This window comes from Stegostoma tigrinum, chromosome 3 (assembly GCF_030684315.1).
Source record: "Stegostoma tigrinum isolate sSteTig4 chromosome 3, sSteTig4.hap1, whole genome shotgun sequence".
Taxonomy (NCBI): Eukaryota; Metazoa; Chordata; class Chondrichthyes; order Orectolobiformes; family Stegostomatidae; genus Stegostoma; species Stegostoma tigrinum.
Window position 1 is genome coordinate 72323965 of NC_081356.1, and position 14235 is coordinate 72338199.

Here is a 14235-nt window from a genome sequence, read left to right on the forward strand (position 1 = left end):
GTAAATCCAACATGGTGTCTCACTTACAATGATTGCATTTTGAATTTACAATTGTATCTAAATTGCTTCATGTCCGTTATTTTAATGATTGCAGTTTTGTATAATAACCTGCATAATGTTTCATAAACCACTGCAGAAGAAGCACAAAAATATGGACTCACAATATCAGCTGGATCATTCTAGTTGTGAGCTCTCTTTACACTGCTATCATTTCATTTGCTTACTCACCAGAATCCTGGATCCAGAGGGAACCAATGAAAAGTGATCATCCTGAATAATAACAAGTCATGGCTTGAAAAAAAAACTTTTACATTCTCATGTGAGCAGTTAGCACAAAGCAGTGATTAAAAAAAGCTAGCAAGTTTTATGGGAGATAAAAGCTAAAGAAGGCATGACATAAGAAAGGCTATATTAACACGTGAAAAATGTAAAGGAATCTATTTAGGGAAATAACAAGATGGACAAAAGTAGGTTCCAGAATCCACTTTGAGAGACTTCATTGTTGATCAGAACAAGCTTTATTTCACCTCTGGAGCTTGTTTAAATTGATCCCAAACCAGATTTCAACCTTCTCCATTGGGGTTTCTTTATTAATTCTCAAGGCATGAGGACTCTAACAAGGTCAGTGTTATTATCCCTTTTTAGTCATCTTCAAAATGGTGGTGGTATTACAATTTAACTGCTGCAATCCGCTGATGAAGATGTTCCCAGATTGGTAATAGGGAAGCAATCCCAGGAAAGTACAGACCACCAGCCTAAAATTGAGAGAATCACTTAACTTCTTAAAATTCACACATCCTCTTATACTATCAGTTTTCAGGATTTTATGATACCCAGATCTGGCATGGCCTGAGTTTAGATAGGACAGGAAACCTGCCATACAGGGAAGTGAAAATGCTGGATGAAACAGGGCACACTGAGAATAATGGATTAGTAATACCAAATTGAAGAAACTGGATGTTTGGAGACAGGATTAAGCATTCCCTAAAGAATTAGATTTCACTGGCAAAATCCAGATAAACAGCCATCACAGTTTTTTTTTCTGCATGTGGCTCTCCTTTCTCCATCCTGTAGGGATCTACTGTGTATCCTTTCACATTTTCACCTATCCTGTATCACCTACTGACCACAAATGGACTTTCTCTCAGTGTGATCTGAGATAATGGGAACTGCAGATGCTGCAGAATCCGAGATAACAAAGTGTGAGGCTGGATGAACGCAGCAGGCCAAGCAGCATCTTAGGAGCATAAAAGCTGACGTTTCGGGCCTAGACCCTTTATCAGAGAGGGGGATGGGGAGAGGATTCTGAAATAAATAGGGAGAGAGGGGGCGGCGGACCGAAGATGGATACAGGAGAAGATAGGTGGAGAGGAGAGTATAAGTGGGGAGGAAGGGAGGGGATAGGCCAAGGAGGTGGGATGAGGTTAGCAGGTAGGAAATGGATGTGCGGCTTGAGGTGGGAGAAGGGGATAGATGAGAGGAAGAACAAGTTAGGGAGGCGGCGACAAGCTGGGCTGGCTTTCGGATGCAGTGGGGGGAGAGGACGAGTGGGCTGGTTTTGGGATGCAGTAGGGGAAGGGGAGATTTTGAAGCTTGTGAAGCCCACATTGATATCATTGGGCTGCAGGGTTCCCAAGCGGAATATGAGTTGCGGTTCCTGCAACCTTTGGGTGGCATCATTATGGCACTGCAGGAGGCCCAGGATGGACATGTCATCTAAGGAATGGGAGGGGGAGTTAAAATGGTTCGCGACTGGGAGGTGCAGTTGTTTATTGTGAACCGAGCGGCTTAGTTCAAAGGATCGATATTACAGCCAGGTTAAAAATTTCCTACAGCAGCAGCACAGCACGTGGTCTGGCCACCAGCACCAGGCTCCAGCCAAACAACTGTCCTACTCCTCTCCAGTCTCCAGTCCATTCCACACCGGCACTCAGCTGCAACAAGGTGAGTTGCGCTGCTCCAGGACCCACTTCACCTCACACTGCTCCAGGTCCCATTCCCCTCACGGTGCTCCAGGACCCACTTCCCCTCATGCTGCTCCAGGTCTCATTCCCCTCACGGTGCTCCAGGACCCACTTCCCCTCATGCTGCTCCAGGTCTCATTCCCCTCACGGTGCTCCAGGACCCACTTCCCCTCACGCTGCTCCAGGTCTCATTCCCCTCACGCTGCCCCAGTTCTCATTCCCCTCACGCTGCTCCAGGTCTCATTCCCCTCACGCTGCTCCAGGACCCACTTCTCCTCACGCTGCTCCAGGTCTCATTTCCCTCACGCTGCTCCAGGACCCACTTCCCCTCACGCTGCTCCAGGTCTCATTCCCCTCACGGTGCTCCAGGACCCACTTCCCCTCACACTGCTCCAGGTCTCATTCCCCTTGCGGTGCTCCAGGTTTCATTCCCCTCACGCTGCTCCAGGACCCACTTCCCCTCACACTGCTCCAGGACCCACTTCCCCTCACGCTGCTCCAGGTCTCATTCCCCTCACGCTGCCCCAGGACCCACTTCGCCTCACGCTGCTCCAGGTCTCATTCCCCACACGGTGCTCCAGGGCCCACTTGCCCTCACGCTGCTCCAGTTCTCATTCCCCTCACGCTGCTCCAGGACTCATTCCCCTCACGCTGCTCCAGGACCCACTTCCCCTCATGCTGCTCCAGGTCTCATTCCCCTCACGCTGCTCCAGGACCCACTTCTCCTCACGCTGCTCCAGGTCTCATTTCCCTCACGCTGCTCCAGGACCCACTTCCCCTCACGCTGCTCCAGGTCTCATTCCCCTCACGGTGCTCCAGGACCCACTTCCCCTCACACTGCTCCAGGTCTCATTCCCCTTGCGGTGCTCCAGGTTTCATTCCCCTCACGCTGCTCCAGGACCCACTTCCCCTCACGCTGCTCCAGGTCTCATTCCCCTCACGCTGCCCCAGGACCCACTTCGCCTCACGCTGCTCCAGGTCTCATTCCCCACACGGTGCTCCAGGGCCCACTTGCCCTCACGCTGCTCCAGTTCTCATTCCCCTCACGCTGCTCCAGGACTCATTCCCCTCACGCTGCTCCAGGACCCACTTCCCCTCATGCTGCTCCAGGTCTCATTCCCCTCATGCTGCTCCAGGACCCACTTCCCCTCACGCTGCTCCAGGTCTCATTCCCCTCATACTGCCCCAGAACCCACTTCGCCTCACGCTGCTCCAGGTCTCATTCCCGTCACACTGCTCCAGGACCCACTTGCCCTCACGCTGCTCCAGTTCTCATTCCCCTCACGCTACTCCAGGTCTCATTCCCCTCACGCTGCTCCAGTACCCACTTCCCCTCACGCTGCTCCAGATCTCATTCCCCATTGGAGCTCCAGGACCCACTTCCCCTCACGCTGCTCCAGGTCTCATTCCCCTCACACTGCTCCAGTTCTCATTCCCATCACACTGCTCCAGTACCCACTTCCCCTCATGCTGCTCCTGGTCTCATTCCCCTCACACTGCTCCTGGTCTCATTCCCCTCTCACTGCTCCAGGACCCACTTCCCCTCACACTGCTCCAGGTCTCATTCCCCTCACGGTGCTCCAGGACCCATTACCCCTCACACTGCTCCAGCTCTCATTCCCCTCACACTGCTCCAGGACTCACTTCCCCTCACGCTGCTCCAGGACTCATTACCCCTCACACTGCTCCAGCTCTCATTCCCCTCACGCTGTTCCAGGACTCATTCCCCTCACGCTGCTCCAGGTCTCATTCCCCTCATGCTGCTCCAGGTCTCATTCCCCTCATGCTGCTCCAGGACCCACTTCCCCTCACGCTGCTCCAGGTCTCATTCCCCTCATGCTGCTCCAGGTCTCATTCCCCTCATGCTGCTCCAGGACCCACTTCCCCTCACGCTGCTCCAGGTCTCATTCCCCTCATGCTGCTCCAGGACCCACTTCCCCTCATGCTGCTCCAGGTCTCATTCCCCTCACGCTACTCCAGGTCTCATTCCCCTCACACTGCTCCAGGTCTCATTCCCTATTGGTGCTCCAGGACTCATTTCCCCTCACGCTGCTCCAGGTCTCATTCCGCTCACGCTACTCCAGGTCTCATTCCCCTCATGCTGCTCCAGGACCCACTTCCCCTCACGCTGATCCAGGTCTCATTCCCCTCACGCTGCTCCAGGTCTCATTCCCCATTGGTGCTCCACGACCCACTTCCCCTTGCGCTGCACTGGGACATGCTTCCTCTCACGCTGCCCTAGGGCTCACTTCACCTTTCGCTGCTCCAGCTCTTGTTCCTCATCGTGCTGCCCCAGGAGTCGTTTCTCCTCGCACTGCTCAGGGGCTGTCAGAAACTGAGAAAAGAAAGTAAAAGTACAGGCAGAGGAGAGGTACTCCAGTTGGAGCGTGCTACTCTGCCACCATCATACCACAAGGCTGCTCCACCATGGTCCTGGTGGAAGAATGGGTAGCATATCCACACACATCAGCCATGGTTGTCGAGGGTTGTCCTTGTCTCCTCGCAACCATCTTTGTAAAGCATCCAACCCTTGAAGCCAAACAGTAACACAGGAGCTGTCAAGGTTATAGGCAACATGGTAGCTCCCAAATAGTGGTCGTGATGGTCACAGATGACTTGCACATTACTGTAATAGTACCTTTTACTGTTGATGAGGTCAGCTATCTTTTCTGATGGCACTCTCATTGCAACTTGTGCACTGCCTTTAGGACCTTGCCCTGGTGAAAGCCATCTGTGTTGGCAATGCCTCCTGCCCAGACCACAGCACTGATCTGATCATGGGAAAAGGAGATAAAATGGTGTGGTCTGGCATAAATTGCATCGCAGACAGTCTTCATACATTTATGGCTCAAGGGTCATGTGATATCACACTGGGCCCCAGTGCATCTTTTGAAGAAGCTAGTTGCAGGGCAGTTTAATGTGACTGCCACATTGATGGCCAATCACTCCTCCAGGTTGTAAATCCTGCCTCAGCAGTGGGTGTATTTTTATGATAGCGTCATGGGACACCTTCAAAATGTGGGGTCATTTGGAGAAAAAACATCAAGGCTGACCACTTCTGGATCTCCTGTACCCACTTCAGGTATATGTGAACTGCAGATGCTGGAGAATCCGAGATAACAAAGTGTGGAGCTGGATGAATGCAGCAGGCCAAGCAGCATCTTAGGAACACAAAAGCTGATGTTTCAGGCCTAGACCCTTCATCAGAAAAGGGGGATTGGGAGACGATTCTGAAATATGTCGGGAGAGAGGGGTAGGTGAAGGGGCTAGGCCCGAAACATCAGCTTTTGTGCTCCTAAGATGCTGCTTGGCCTGCTGTGTTCATCCAGCTCCACACTTCGTTATCTCAGATTCTCCAACATCTGCAGTTCCCATTATCTCTGATACAATTTTAACCTCACTGCAAAGCCTCCTCCAGGGATGCCTAACCTGAAGAAGGTACCCTCCCCCCTCCGGAAAAACCCCAGGGGTTCTCTCTCCCACTGCAAGTCTCTTGTAATCTCTTTGGCCTTGAAACTGCTCGCCATCCACGCCCCTTTAACTTGTCTGTCTCCTCTCCACCTATCTTTTCCTCTATCTATCTTCAATCCTCCTCCCCCTCTCTCCCTATTTATTTCAGAATCTTCTTCCCTCCCCCTTTTCTGATGTAGGGTCTAGGCCCAAAACGTCAGCTTTTGTGCCCCTAAGATGCTGCTGTGTTCATCCAGCTTCACACTTTGTTATCCCACTTCAGGTATGTTCAGGGGCAATGTCTTCATGTGGAGATTATTTCTGGTCTTTGGTTCCATTGCAGTTCAGTTTCTCTGTGCCTTCCTTGCACCACAGCATCGGCAGTGATAATCTCTTTTGTGGTTGGATTCATTCATGATGTTTCCAATGAATCTGTGTGGTGAATGTCAGAAACAGGAATATTAGTAAAGTGAGCAGTCAGCATTTGAATCGAACCCAGTTAATGGCTTAGCATAATCCTCCATACAGTGGGATACAGAAGAGTCTAACAAGGGTCATGAAGTGTCTCCATAGAGACCTTTGACACAGGAAACCTTATTCTGGTGGATGCAGGATAGGCCATATCCTGCAAAAACAGAAGGAGATTGCAAGTGCAGAAGGATTACTGATACCTTGTCCTGCCATCTGCACATCTTCCAGGAAAGGCAACATTGCATGTAAGACATGTTGGTGAATACTCCCAATTTAAGTTGAGAGAAAATCAGCTCCGTGCCCTTATGCAGCCTATGAGATCTTGGAATGACTTTGTGAATAGTGACCCACAGGAGACTTACAATGTTGTTTTTGATTACTTCTGCTTCATACAGATGACTATAATCAATCTGTAATGACTGGTGATATGGTGGAGATTGCTTGTGACCAGGGTTAGTATCTGACACAGTTGAACAGCGCACAAAACATAGAAAAGTACAACACAAGACAGGCCTTTTGGCCCATCATGTTGGGGCTGACCATGATGCCATTCTAAGCCAATTCAATCTTCTAGCATGTGGTCCCTATCCCTCTATTGCCTGCCCATTCATGTGTCTGTCTAAATGCCTCTGAAATTTGGCTAATATATCTGTTTCTGCCATGTCCTGCAGCAGCACATTCCAGGGACTTACCACTCTCATGTAAAAAACTTTCCTCACACATCTCGTTTAAATTTTCCCCCTTTCACCTTAAAACTATGCCCCTTATTATTTGACATTTCCACCCTGGGAAGAAGGCTTCAACTGTCCATCCTTATCTGTGCCTCTTATAATTGTATATGCTTCTACCAGGTCACTCCTCTTCCTCCAATGCTTTAGCAAAAACCGTCCAAGTTTTGCCAATATAACAAAGTGTGAAGCTGGTTGAACACAGCAGGCCAAGCAGCATCTCAGGAGCACAAAAGCTGATGTTTTGGGCCTAGACCCTTCATCAGAGAGGGGGTCTAGGCCCGAAACGTCAGCTTTTGTGCCCCTGAGATGCTGCTTGGCCTGCTGTGTTTTGTATGTAGGGTTCAAGGATTAAAGGTGACTTTAACCCATACTCTGTGAGTGGATGTTTCATGCAATTGCCCCTTTGAAAGACCTCATATTGTTCACAATTACAGCCTGTGTGTACAGCCAGAAACACTTACTCTGCCCAAGCTGGGTGTGGTTATAGCCATTTTGGAGAAGTGGAGCACAAACTACACTCAAGAAGCTTGACACCATCCAAGACAAAGCAGCCCACTTGATTGGCACGACATCTACAAGCTTAAGCTCCCTCCTCCACCGACACCCGGTAGCAGCAGTGTGTACCATCTACAAGATGCACTGCAGCAATTCATCAAAGATCCTCAAACAGCACCTTCTGAACCCATGACCACTTCCATTGAGAAGGACAAAGGCAGCAGACATGTGGAAACACCATTATCTCCAATTTCCCCTCCATGCCACTCACCATCCTGATTTGGAAATATATCACTGTTCCTTCACTGTCACTGGTTCAGAATCCTGGAATTCCCTCTCTAAGGGCATTGTGTGTCAACATACAGCAGGTGGACTGCAGTGATTCAAGAAGACCGCTCACCACCATCTTCTCAAGGGTAACTGGGGATGAGCAATAAATGCTGTCCAGCCAGTGACACTCACATCCCACAAATGAATAGAGAAAAAAAATTCCATTTCAAGGGAGCAATTACTACTCACATGTGTATCAAAGTATATGTATGTTGTGCTTGGCACTGCAAGTCACAGTTCAGTCTGGAGGGGTCTCACCTAACCTCTGTGTTCCTTCCTTCTGTGCACTGTTGAGCCCATCATTTCAGAGCTTCCACATGTTCCCCAACACACATTTCAATTGTGGCTTCATCCCCTGACCTGATCCTCAAGAACGGGGCCTACAGCCTAGACATGCCAACCATCATGCTGCTCTAATCCTGCATCAAAACTTGATGGCTGTGACTGCCAATGATACCCCCACCTGCAATAATCCATTTCCTCTAATACATTTTTGTCTCCCCTGCCCTCTTACTTTGAGTTTCCCTCTTTCGCAAATATCGCCCTTCTACATTCGAGCATCCTGCCTCCAGTCCTCAGGCAGACTTTCCCAAAACACCTACCATGGTAGTGGCCACTGATTTTCACCCTTGGCTTTCAATGAGCTGATCCCCAGGCTTGATCATGGCCCATCCCTGACAAACTCGAGCTGTATCAATATGGACACTTGGACCTTGAACACTCAAGCGTCTGACTGAGCATGCTGAAGCCGCAGAACTGACATCAGCGATGCCAAAGACTTTTTAACTGAAGGGCCTTTCTCTTGTCCTGACTGAGGATCCATCTGATTTTGAGATACATAGAAGATTGGTCAGGTAGTTGTCAATGAGGAAGGAGGTCCTAACTTAGAGAAGGATATACATGGATCAGTCAGATGGGCAGAGAGAATTTAATCTTGATAAATGCGAGGTGATGCACTTTAGAAGAAGTAACAAGGCAAGGGAGTACTCAATGAATGGCAAGACACTAGGAAGCTCAGAGGAACAGAAGGATATTGGGGTGCTTATCAATGGATCCCTGAAGGGAGCATGACAGGTTAATAAGGTGGTTAAAGAAGGTTTTCAGGCTGCCTTGCCTCTGTCAGTAGTGGCATATATTATAAGAGCAGGGCGTTTATGTTAGAGCTGTACAAAACATTGCTTAGGCCACATGTGCTGCACGCAGTTCTGGTCACTGCGCCATAGGAAGCATGTGATTGCACTGGAGGACGTGTACATGAGATTTAGCAGGATGTTGTCTGAGATGGAGCCATTTAATTATAAGGAGAGGCTGGATAAATTGTTTTCTTTACAGCAGAGAAGGTTGAGGGCACCCGATTGAGGCATAAAAGATTATAAGGGGCATGGACACAGTGGATAGAAAGCAGCTCTTCTTTTCAGTTGAAGTGTCAATAAAGTGGTCGTGATTTTAAGGGAAAAGGCAAGAGGTTTACAGGGGATTCTTTCATCCAGGGGATGGTGGGACTCTGGAGTGCACTGGGTAGCTCATTTGGGAGCTGATACAGACACAAATGGCTCAATTCTGTACTGTAAATTCTGTGATTCTATCTGCAGCTCCTTGTTTTAGTTTATGATGAAACAAGATTTGATCCTCCAAAAGCTGCCAGCAATGAACTGGGTCCCTTCTCTTCTTGGTGATTCAAAGCAAGGTGCCACTAAGGAGAAGTAGAAACGTAAGTGGCCTAATGAAGTCATTCACCCTTTTACCTTACTCACTGTTTTGGAGAAATCTACTGAGCAGGATGTAGACGATTCTTTGAAGACAGGTTTTCATTGTGTGAGCTACAACATACAATCGTTTAGGAGAGGACAGAGATGCAAAGGGATCATTTCTGCGTCTTCCTGCTCATGTCCAGCCCCAATTGTTGGCATACAGATGGCTGCAGCAAACCCAGCATAGACTGTGTAAAAGGAAAATCCTTTGCTGTTTCAAAGTACAGATTGGAAGATAACGGATTCAGGAGGAGGAATTTTGAAAGTTTTGGTACTGCTTGAATAGCTTGATTATGAATTTGAATTGCAACTATCATTGTGGCATTTTTTCCTTCTGCTATATAAAATTATTTTGTTGCATCACATAGCAAAGCCCATTCCAACAATAGAGTTAATTTTCACTGATTAAAAAATACTGGATGATCAGAATACCCTTTGGGACCGCAATGCATTTCTAGATTTGATACAGGAAGAGCTGTCCAAAGGTCAAAGACACTCTGGTACAATTAAAGCTCAGTTGCTACATATCCACAAATCCTTATCAAAGAATCTGATTTTACTGACCATAAAAATGCTTTCTAGACAAGTACCGGCACCTCCACAAAGGAGTGACCCCATAACAATTTTATTTCATAGAAGCCAATCTAAATAAAGATGTAGAAGATGAATTAAATTTATACGACACTGGATCATTCTGAGGAAGGGTCATCAACAATCCAAAAAGTTAGCTCTCCTTCTCTTTATAGATGCCAACCTGACAAATAAATGTTTTAAATTCTGATATCCAGCTTCTGAGTTGTTTGATATCATGTAAGTGTTAACAGATGCCAGTTGCAAGAAATATCACCAAAAGAAGCTTGCATTGCAAGTGATGCTTCAGTCATCCTATGCTCTTTTAGCGTCCCAAAACCAAAATCGCTAAAAATTTCAACATATGCGCAGACGGAAGTTAGTGTAAAATAAGATTATTGGGGATTATAATGTTTTTCTCAGTGAAAGCATGATGAAATGGCCATTATATTTTTAAATGGGAAAGTTGGATAAATATTTGAAGTGCAGGGACATACAATATTGTGGATAGAGAGCTGGGCAGTCAGTTTTATCAATGTCCTAATCAAACAGATGAAATAGATACGATGGGCCAAATGGTTTCTTGTGCTGCCCATTTCTATGGTTCTATAGATTGTACATGGAAAACCATGGTTCATTGTAATGCTTGGGCAATGTGACATTAGGAAAGAGGGAGTAATTGGACTGGATGTACAGATATAGTTGAGTCTAACTGTATTATTCTGTATTTATCTTTCTATAGTGCTTTGATCATGTGTTGTTAAATAATGAAACAACTGGTAGTTCATTGCAGAGTTGAGTTGGACGGAGTATAAAAACTCTGCATTACAGACGGAATTACAAACTCAGATGTTGCAGTGCCATCAATGGCACAAATGCAGTAAACCATGGTTATACAGATCATTTGTTTTACTAATGTTGTTTAGGAATTTAGAAAGTATGAAATTAATGAATACATGCCAAAAATGCAATAGCAGGTATTGTCACAAATGTAATTTTTAAAAAAATGTTATCAGTCATATTTGATCAGTGCAATTTAAACACAAGATTAAATGAAACACTAAAGCTAATAATATGACAAGCAGAATTCTTTGTCTTTTATGGAATGTATTCATGGTTCTACACGGTGCTCATTATGATAGACTATGGATTATGTTAGATGTAGGTCAACCCTGAATAAATATTATATATCATATTTGACATAGGTTTGCTAGATCCTAATTTTTATAAATGTCCAATAATATATGGAGTCATAATCTTCTGCGACAAATTATCTGCTACAAATTAAAGTTCTTTGATCAAACTAGAATAGGCATTGCAATAGGCCGATTGCTGGGCTTTTCAAACTCAAGTCTTCTTATCAGGGTACATGTCGGTTGATTTGTGGGAAGCTAACTGTTTTTTGTTTCTGACAGACTCCAGTGATAAAATGTAGAGGCTTGCTCTCCTTTCTTAGATAAACATGACAACTGAAGACTTTCTAGTGTTGGTAGATATAGTCCATGCAGATTGCATTTTAATGAAAACAATGCATTATCTTTGTTATAGACCTCACAAACCTCACTTCATTAATGCATTCTGTCCTGACAGAATATCAATCTATGAAGCAATATCAGTTAAAACAATGTCTGCATGTATTTTTCATTCTAAATGAGGATCATCATGTTTACTGTCTTTGAAAAAGCATGCTAAGTTGAATGGTGCATTTAGTTAGCATCTTTTATAACTTTCCATGTGATAGTAACCTGCCAGGAAAAAAAATGGCAGTCCACAATTAAGCTTTATTTGCAACCATCTATAAACTAAAGGGTGAGCTTAATAAATTATTGAACTGCACAATGTTAAAATATGAATATTTGTTCACACTGGTCATTTTGTGGTGAATTTGGCACCACTGAGCTATTTTGACTTTATCTGCTGTATTAAGTGGGAAATGGTGAATTGATGTCAATAGAAATAAAAATCATGAAATGTAAAATGGGATACTTTTCACTAATGTCCAGTTAACATTGCCACTGAAAATCAACATTTGTTCAACTGGGTGATGCTGTGTTCGCATTGTGCACCGCATAGACATGAAATAGATGCATCAGGAATTTGGGAACCTGGACTAGTCAAGCAGAGTTCTTAAAAAAAAACTGTTTTTCTTTTTATCTGGAATTTTTCACTCCAGTTCTGGCGTACAGTCATTGGGCTCAAAATGTTAGCTCCGCTTTCCCTCCGCAAATGCTACAGGAGTTATATCTTCACAAGATAGGCGACCAGAGTTGTGTTGCTGAATGTTGTGCTGCAACATTTGAGACTTGCTGCAGTAGTTAAGTGATCATGTTGCTGAAGTCTTTCAAAACATGCCAGGGAACCTATAGTACACAATGTGTTAAGTATATGACAATGGACAATATCTTCCTTTCGTCTACTGCATAAAGGAGATAGTGGCAGGAAATGGCACAGATGTTCTACGGGATAGCTGGGTTCCCTCAAAAATATAGCCATGTAGGCATCGAGTTTCTCTAGATGGATAGAAGGATTTTCACTCAACTGACACTTAGATGGGACTTAGCAACGAAACATCACTAGCAGGATTTTTCAGATACATATTCCCTCCCATACTGTCTGCCCAAAAACATTTTACATTTATATAATTGTTAATAAGCTCAGGGCAAGAGTTTAACTCCCTTCTGGGGAGAGGTCTCAAAGAATTGTTGCCTAATCCAGTTAGCTGACAGCTCAGAAATCCCAATACTACATTTGAGTAATGGCCACTGCTGGGATGACAGGCAGCCATGGATCCCAGTAAGTCCAGGGTATTAGCATGCTGCAATGAGAGGGATAGGATTAGGTTGGATTAAACATTGCTATATCATTGAAAGTGTGTGTGTTTTCATTTGGTACAGGGGACACCCAAAATAGAACTCCACCTCTTCTCTGGCATCAACTTGCCTGGTGAAATACACCGGGTTATCACCTGCCATTTGCACCAAACCCCTGCTTTAGTGTGGGTAGGATAGCAGTAGGTATGAAATGAAGCATCCAAGTAGCCACAATGACCTCAGTAGGCTAAAGGACAGGTGAGTAACCGATGCCTCCACCCTCTCAGGCAGGCAGATAGGTGGTAGGCAGCCTATGTGCTACTTTTTATGAGCTCATCCTACCTTCCAACCCCCCAGTGAGGGTCTGTAAAATTCCATCTGATGATGTATTTTATTAGGAAGCAGCCACACTTCTATTATATGATATCACACATTGTCCTCTGAAGAAGAAACATGTGGAGAATAGCTCCCTCTATCAATACTGCTGACTGGACAGAGAAATCACATAACAGGAGATAGTGCATTGTGTTAGATATCTGAGTAATTGTTGCCATTCCTCGCATACTACCTCCACTTACAGAAAACTGTGTCCTCCACTTCCATAACGTTGTGTCCCGCAGTGGTACATTGGAAGAGCATGTAGAAAGGTACAGTAATCTCACCAATTATGTTCTGCTCAACTGTACAATATCATTGACATTAACCATATTGATTGGCATTGGTTGATCACAGATTACTCTGACCCATTTCCTTAATGGTTTACTACTTTAGCAGATGCATACCTTTGCAATAGCACTAATAAGCACAAACTTATTAAGATGAAAGATAGCAGAAGAAATGAGATTCACAATAGGTTTAAAAAGGAAGTGCACAAAAAGTTGAAGATGATTTTGACAGGTATGGAGATGGATTTGAGGTGGGGGACTAAATGCATTGCTCCTTCAAGGAGCTGACCTGTGTGTTAGGATTCAAAGGACTTCTGTTTGTATTGTAAATTGCTCTGATTCAGGATGTGTGCCCTGAGTACACCTTAAATATCTCTCCCTCACCCTCTTCGGAACACAACTGTTCAGTGGTTATGTATCATTGCACCTCTTGTTCCCTTATCATGTCAACTGAAATGATTGTGACTTTTTAACTGAGCTTTGTATAGTTGGACAATGCAAATGTAGTGTAGGGGGAGGGGCTTAGATTAGTTCACAGGTCGGCGCAACATTGAGGGCTGAAGGGCCTGTTCTGCGCTGTATTGTTCTGTGTTCTATTTTCTATCTGTAGAGAAAATAATATGTTCATGCACTAAATAAAGGTAACAAGTTGATTATGTTCAGATATAGATAGGCAGATATTTGCAGCACAAATATAGTCGTAGAATATTTTCCAAAGACTTCCTGTATGAGACTAATGATATGATTGGATGTACAGTTAGCAAACGGATATTATTGATTCAGAAGAACAAACCTTGAGAGGTTTTTTCCCTGATTTCCAGCATTTGCAATATTTTCATTTTGTGACTCTGTGGACTGTTGTTTACTAGTTTCGCAGAACACAAGATTCCTAATAGGTTACCTATTCACAGTAGGCTACTGCATTTCAGATACAGAATTGGCAACAAGGTCTTGAAAAATGTGAAATGACTAAACAGTCTTATTCTGCGTTTTCCAAC

General features: G+C 45.1%; 1 long non-coding RNA gene across 1 annotated transcript in view; it reads right to left on the reverse strand.

Annotated features, from left to right (window-relative positions):
* Window positions 1–216, reverse strand: part of LOC132209507 (uncharacterized) — a 53240-nt gene extending 53024 nt beyond the window's left edge. The window contains exon 1 of the long non-coding RNA XR_009445634.1: window positions 162–216. This is a non-coding gene — a long non-coding RNA (uncharacterized LOC132209507). The remainder of the gene's footprint in view (window positions 1–161) is intronic.
* Window positions 217–14235: the final 14019 nt, after the last annotated feature.